At 40.6% G+C, this 8,155-nt stretch overlaps 1 long non-coding RNA gene across 1 annotated transcript; it reads left to right on the top strand.

Moving 5' to 3' along the window:
* Positions 1–926: 926 nt before the first annotated feature.
* On the top strand, positions 927–1,570 carry LOC119346837. Its single transcript, XR_005167961.1, has 2 exons — positions 927–1,081; positions 1,220–1,570. It is a non-coding gene; the product is annotated as an uncharacterized LOC119346837 (long non-coding RNA).
* The last annotated feature ends 6,585 nt before the right edge of the window (positions 1,571–8,155 follow it).

The following is an 8,155-nucleotide window of genomic DNA, read 5'->3' on the forward strand; positions in this document are numbered from 1 at the left end:
ACTTTTTCAAAGGCATGAATTGTTTCAAATGTTTGAACTTTTTCCCAAATTCATGAATTTACTTATCATAGTCGATGTAGTTCTCTGAAATTTATTGGGTCTTTTTCAAAATCCATTATTTTTTTAAATAAATTAAACTTTTCATATTTGTGAACTTTTTTATAAATCTATGATTTTTTCAAATCCACTTCTTTCAAATTTCGATTTTCTACGAATTTCCCAATTCGTTTTATTATTAAGAGCATTTGGTGTCAATCAAGGCAACTTCCAATGTTATTCATATTTTTTTGATAATAAAAATATAAAGCATGTTAAATTTGTGGATGGGCAAACACTATCATTTTTGGGCCAATACTTTTTTAATTAATATGCAAATTTCTGAATTTTCAGTTTTTTCCAGGCTGACATTGATTTTACACTGGTGGTGAATGGGTTGTAGTTGGCCTATTTTTTGGGGCCTGGAGCCATACTCGCAAAAGTCGCTGGGGAATTGGTTCTTTTGATCTGGCCAAGTCCAGCGATTTTGCTCGAAGCAACCCCCAACTACTGTCCCCCTACTAATGGGGTCCTAGTATTACTGTCTTGGTATATACCAAAAACAAAGAGGCATTTAATAACCAGTTGTCCGCAACCTATATTTTGGTATGTATATTCCAACAAATCTTATGATAGTATTAATGTCTTGGTATATAAAGAACAAGGAGGCATTTAATAACCAGTTGTTGACAGGATATATTTGGGTATATTCCAACAACTCTTATAATAGTATTAATTGACATTAGTTGACTATATGCATATAGATACAAAGGATGACAACACTAGCTAACATTGAATTCTCCATTATTTTCTTCCTCAAACGAAGATGCTCCAAGATGTGATAGTGCCTCTATATAATACCACAATAAGGACCCAAATAGAACGAGCAATATCAACCTCAAGGAATATCTAGCAAGGGAGGATAAAAAATAGATACCCACACTTCTGATGGCGCTTATCAAGAACAACACGAATGCCCTGTGTTTGGTAATTCTTCTAATGTCTACCACTTTGTTGCCATGCGAGGCAACTGGGAGAAACAAAGGTACAATCATTTGTTTAGACTAGTTAATTTTTTTATAAATATATGCAGACCTTAGTGCTTGAGACATTCTGGAGCAACATGTGTAATTTGTACTACACTACTGATCCGAAATGGGATGCAATACTTCTTTGGGCGTAGGTACAACTGCATTGATTGATGTGTGCAAACCTGATCGGTTATGCGAGAACCTGATAGGATACAATGTTACCTTGTGTAAGGTTTCATGCGAATGGTCTGGCTATAGTTTTGACAACAGCTACTGTGAAAAGGGTAATTGCTGCTGCGCATCCTAAGGGATTAAACGAGGTGCCAAAATGCCATGCTTGGGAGATATGGTGAATTTCAATAAACAATAAAAGGTAGTTTTGGCACGACTGTGCAACTTCATGATTTCATCAATATGAATCCTATCCAAGTTATTTTGATATCAAAAACAGTGTTTCAATGTCGCCAAGGAAATTGTAGACGACTAATTACTGTGTCACTCTCTCCTTTTGTGTTTACAATCCCTCTTACCAAAACTGGGTTTCTCCCTCTCAAGATCCAGGACCCTTTGCCAAGCGTGGTGACACTGTCGACTTTGAATTAGCAAAACCGTTCTTATTATCAAAATAACTTGAATTAGCAAAACCATTTTCATATAAAGTTAACTTGAAGGATTAGGAAAATCGTTTCCTATAAAAATAAGTTGAATAGTGTCCTCATTAATCATTGGCTGTTCTGAATGTCACACGGTCAGCTTTTGCGTCGATTGAGTTTTAGCACCACGTCGCCTAATCAAGGCAAACCGGATTTCTTTATATTCTGCTTCTCAGACATTGTGATCACCACGTGACACATGTGGTAAGCAATTCAAACTATTTATGAACAAACAAATCGATCTTGTTTCAACTGTGAATGCTGCAGTCTTTAGCTTGCAACATCACATACTACCACTCCGACATGGTGTGCTTGCTTTTTTTTTTTACTTTTTACTCGAGGCATCTAGTAACGCAGCAAGGCCTGCAAGTTGCAGGGACAACTAGCTTGCTAACTTGATGTTGGCCAGCTATATGCACACATTAATAAACAACAAGATGGGGCTGCCTACCTAATGGCTCAGACTTGATGTTGTCATCCGCCCGATCATGTTCATAGACAGCTGAGATCTCATGTTCGCCCTGCAATCAACTTGAGCCTTTGATACCTATACTAGGGCCAACAATATGCAGGCAGGTTTCGCTCGTTTTTTCTTTTATCTTTTTTTCTTTCTAATTTTTAACTTTCATGAACTTTTTTCCTTTTCTAAATCGTCAACTTTTAAAAATTAGTGAATTTTTCAACTTCATGAACTTATAGGCTGTGAGCTATTTTTAAACTAGCTAACTTTCCTTCAAACATTTTGAACTTTTTTCAAATTTCATCAGCTGTGTTTTCAATTCGTGAACTTTTTTAAAAAAATGACGAACTTTTTAAAATTTCATGAACTTTTTTCCCAAATTCGTGAACTTTTTAATTTTGCCACGAAACCCTGCCACTGATGCTCATGACCCAAAGCCTGCATACAAACTCATCGATAACTACCTTTTCAAGCCATCGTGCAGTGAAATTTTCTTGTGCCCAAACCAATATAAACAACTTTGATTCATAAACCTTTCTCAAAATGGGTCTCGATATATGACCTCCCATTGTAAATTTTGCCAAGAAAACCCTGCCACTGACGCTCTTGACCCAAGCCTACATACAAACTCATCGATAACTAAGTTTTCAAGCCACCATGCAGTGGATTTATTCTACCCAAATCATTATAAACAACTTTGATTCAAAAGCTTTTTTCAAAATATGTCTCGATATATGACATCCTATTGTGAATTTTGCCATGGAAACCAGGCTACTGACACTCTCGACCCAAAGCCTGCATACAAACTCTTCGATAACTAACTTTTCAAACCACCGTGCAGTACAATTTTCTTGTATACAAACAATTATAAACAACTCTCATTCACAAACTTTTCTCAAAATTGGTCTCCATATATAAACTCCCATTGTGATTTGACCCATGAAACCAAGCCACTAATGCTCTCTATCCAAAGCCTGCATACAAACCCATTGATACCTACCTTTTCAAGACACCGTGCAGTGTAATTTTCTTCTACGCAAACCATTATAAACAACTTTTATTCACAAACTTTTCTCAAAATAGGTTTTCATATATGACCTCCCATTGTGAATTTTGCCCCGAAAACCCTGCCACTGATGCTCTCAACCCAAATCCTGCATAAAAACTCATCGATAACAACCTTCTCAGGCCACTGCGCAGTGGGTTTTTCTTCTACCAAAACCATTATAAACAACTGTGATTCACAATTTTTTCTCAAAATAGGTCTTCATAGAGGACCTCCAATTGTGAATTTGCTGCGAAACCCTGCCACTGACGCTCTCGACTCAAAGCCTGCATACAAACTCATCAATTTGGGTTTCACCACATTAATTTTCCTATATGGGACTAAACCTAACATTCTACCCATCACACAACAGACGAAATGGGCTCCCCCGTCATGGAGATGTTACATGTTTTTTTTCAACCATGGGCTCTTGACGCCGAGCACTTTTCGGCGATGCAGAGTTCTCCAGTTACTAGGAGATCAATTATGAGGCTCTGATACCACTTGTTAGAGCACATAACGAGCAGTCCAGCCCAGGGTGCCACTACAAGAGCCATGGCCCTGCCAGCCCTGGTCCACTGGAGCCCACAACCAAACAAGGTCTTAGGACTAACTAAACCCAGAAGACTAGCCTGATGGGTGAGGTTTGTCTCACCTTATAAGTTGGGTTCCATCACATTAATTTTTTGATGTGGGACTAAACCTAACAGTCCGCACATGATGTCACCCGCACCATCCAGTGAGAGCCATGAATACTCGATGGGGAAGTTAAGAAAGGCGGTGTCGCCTGGCAGCGCTAGGGCCGCCTGGTTGTACGTCTTGGCGGCATCCTCCGGGCTGTCGAAGGTGGCCAGACTGCAACACACTCCCGCACGCCGTTCCGCGTCAAGTCATGTATCTCTGCCTGACCGCTGCGTACTTGCCCCATGGTAGCTTCCGCACACCACTGAACGTGTGTGTTACTTCGGCAAATGGGAGCAGAAATTTCCCCTGGTAACAGTCCAAGCGTTATCGCGCGAAATCTCTGACCACACCCCTTTGCCGGTTGACTCTGGTGAGGCAACACATGTGGGGAATAAAAATACCTTTTCTTTCGAATTGGCGTGGTTTGAAAGAGAAGGTTTCTTGGATCTTATAGCTAGGGAATGGGCTAAAGATGTAGGAGGTAGGACTTCTGTTGAAAGATGGCAAAATAAGATATGGCACTTGAGAAGTTTCTTACGTGGGTGGGCTAATCATCTTAGTGGGATTTATAAGGTTGAAAAGGAAAGACTCCTTACACTTATTCAGTCCCTAGAATTAAAAGCCGAGTCCACAATTCTAGAGACCATGAAGCTTTATGCTAAAGTAGACGCGGAGATGAGATTGAAAGAACTCATGCGAGAGGAGGAACTGAAGTGGGCATTGCGAGCTAAGGTTCGCAAAGTTGTCCAGGGGGACGCTAACACTCAATTCTTTCATATGATCGCCAATGGCAAGCACAGAAAGAAAAGAATCTTTCAGCTTGAGCAAGACGAAGGAACGATTTTAGGACAGGAAAACCTAAAATTATACATAACCGAATACTACAAGCAGCTGTTTGGGCCTCCGGAGGATAATTTCCTATCCTTGGATGAGTCGAGGATTGAGGATGTTCCTCAACTTGCTGCGGATGAGAATGATATCTTGACCGCCCCATTTTCGGAGAAAGAGATGTTTGAAGATATTTCACAGATGAATAATAATAGAGCTCCAGTGCCAGATGGATTTTTGGTGGAGTTCTATAAAAAGTGCTGGCATATTATTAAAGCGGATTTGATACCAATGTTCCATGATTTATTCTCTGGACTACTTGTTGGGGAACATAGTAATTTCAAAAAAGTTCCTACGCACACGCAAGATCATGGTGATGCATAGCAACGAGAGGGGGAGTGTATCTTCATACCCTTGAAGATCGCTAAGCGGAAGCATTTATCAATGCGGTTGATGTAGGCGTACGTCTTCACGATCCGACCGATCCAAGTGCCGAACGCACGGCACCTCCGAGTTCTGCACATGTTCAGCTCGATGACGTCCTCGCCTTCTCGATCCAGCAAGATGGACGAAGTAGTAGATGAGTTCCGGCAGCATGACGGCGTGGTGACGGTGTTGGTGAAGAACAATCTCCGCAGGGCTTCGCCTAAGCACTACGGAAACTATGACGAAGGATAAACTAGAGGGGACGGGGTTGCCGGCACACGGCTTCGTGTTTCTTGATGTTTCTTTGGTGCTAGCCCCACCCCTCTATTTATATGTTGAGCCCTGGGGTCGAAACTTGGAGCAAAAGCCTCCTCAAAGTCGGTTTTACCCGAAAGGCAAGAGTCCCACTCGGACTCCAGGACCAAACGCCACAATCCTTGGCGTCTGGCCTAGACGCCATGGGCCTCGGCGTCTGGCCCCCTGGCCTCCGCAAAACTCCTTTTGCACCGACTTATAGCCCCGTGGGCTTGACCCCTTGGCCTAACCATATCATCCAAAGTATGAATCTTTACCTCCAGACCATTCCGGAGCTCCTCGTCATGTCCGTGATCTCATCCGGGACTCCGAAGAACATTCGGTCACCAACATAAATAACTCATATAATACTATATCATCAACGAACGTTAAGCATGCGGACCCTACGGGTTCAAGAACTATGTAGACATGACTGAGACATCTCTCAGTTCAATAACCAATAGCGGAACCTGGATGCCCATATTGTCTCCTGCATATTCTACGAAGATCTTTATCGGTCAAACCGCATAACAACATACGTTGTTCCCTTTGTCATTGGTATGTTACTTGCCCGAGATTCGATCGTCGGTATCTCAATACCTAGATCAATCTCGTTACCGGCAAGTCTCTTTACTCGTTACATAATGCATCATCCCGTAACCAACTCATTAGCTACATTGCTTGCAAGGCTTATAGTGATGTGCATTACCGAGAGGGCCCAGAGATACCTCTCCGACAATCGAGTGACAAATCCTAATCTCGAAATACGTCAACTCAACAAGTACCTTTGGAGACACCTATAGAGGACCTTTATAATCACCCTGTTATGTTGTGACGTTTAGTAGCACACAAAGTGTTCCTCCGGTCAGCAGGAGTTACATAATCTCATAGTCATAGGAACATGTACATGAAGAAAGCAATAGCAACATACTAAACAATCAAGTGCTAAGCTAACGGAATGGGTCAAGTCAATCACATCATTCTCCTAATGATGTGATCCCGTTAATAAAATGACAACTCATGTCTATGGTTAGGAAACTTAACCATCTTTGATTAACGAGCTAGTCAAGTAGAGGCATACTAGTGACACTATGTTTGTCTATGTATTCACACATGTATTATGTTTCCTGTTAATACAATTCTAGCATGAATAATAAACATTTATCATGAAATAAGTAAATAAATAATAACTTTATTATTGCCTCTAGGGCATATTTCCTTCAGTCTCCCACTTGCACTAGAGTCAATAATCTAGTTCATATCGCCATGTGATTTAACACCAATATCCACATCTGTATGTGATTAATACCCATAGTTCACATCTTCATGTGATCAACACCCAAAGGGTTTACTAGAGTCAATAATCTAGTTCACATCTCTATGTGATTAACACCCAAAGAGTACTAAGGTATGATCATGTTTTGCTTGTGTGAGAAGTTTAGTCAACGGGTCTGTCACATTCAGAGCCGTATGTATTTTGCAAATATTCTATGTCTACAATGCTCTGCACGGAGCTACTCTAGCTAATTGCTCCCACTTTCAATATGTATCCAGATTGAGACTTATAGTCATCTGGATCAGCGTAAAAGTTTGCATCGACGTAACCCTTTACGACGAACCTCTTGTCACCTCCATAATCGAGAAACATATCCTTATTCCACTAAGGATAATTTTGACCAATGTCCAGTGATCTACTCCTAGATCACTATTGTACTCCCTTGCCAAACCAGGGTAGAGTATACAATAGGTCTGGTCCATAGCATGGCATACTTTTATAGAACCTATGACTGATGCATAGGGAATGACTTTTCATTCTCTTTCTATTTTCTGCCATGGTCGGGTTTTGAGTCTTACTCAACTTCACACCTTGCAACACAGTCAAGAACTCTTTCTTTGACTGTTCCGTTTTGAACTACTTCAAAATCTTGTCAAGGTATGTACTCATTGAAAAATCTTATCAAGCGTCTTGATCTATCTCTATAGATCTTGATGCTCAATGTGTAAGCAGCTTCAGCGAGGTCTTTCTTTGAAAAATTCCTTTAAAACACTCCTTTATGCTTTCCAGAAAATTCTACATCATTTCCGATCAACAATATGTCATTCACATATACTTATCAGAAAGGCTGTAGTGCTCCCACTCACTTTCTTGTAAATACAGGCCTTTCCAAAAGTCTGTATAAAACCATATGCTTTGATCAACTCATCAAAGCGTATATTCCAACTCCAAGATGCTTGCACCAGTCCATTGATCGATCGCTGGAGCTTGCACATTTTGTTAGCACCTTTCGGATCGACAAAACCTTCTAGTTGCATCATATACAACTCTTCTTCCAGAAATCCATTCAGGAACACAATTTTGATATCCATTTGCCAGATTTCATAAAATGTGGCAATAGCATCGTTACGAGGGAGAAAATCTCATCATATTCAACACCTTGAACTTTTTGAAAACCTTTCGCAACAAGTCGAGCTTTGTAGATAGTAACACTACTATCAGCGTTTGTCTTCCTCTTGAAGATCCATTTATTTTCTATGGCTTGCTGATCATCGGGTAAGTCCACCAAAGTCCACACGTTGTTCTCATACATGGATCCTATCTCAGATTTCATGGCCTCAAGCCATTTCGCGGAATCTGGGCTCATCATCACTTCCTCATAGTTCGTAGGTTCATCATGGTCTAGTTACATGACTTCCAGAA

Source organism: Triticum dicoccoides, unplaced genomic scaffold (genome assembly GCF_002162155.2).
Source record: "Triticum dicoccoides isolate Atlit2015 ecotype Zavitan unplaced genomic scaffold, WEW_v2.0 scaffold52472, whole genome shotgun sequence".
Lineage (NCBI taxonomy): Eukaryota > Viridiplantae > Streptophyta > Magnoliopsida > Poales > Poaceae > Triticum > Triticum dicoccoides.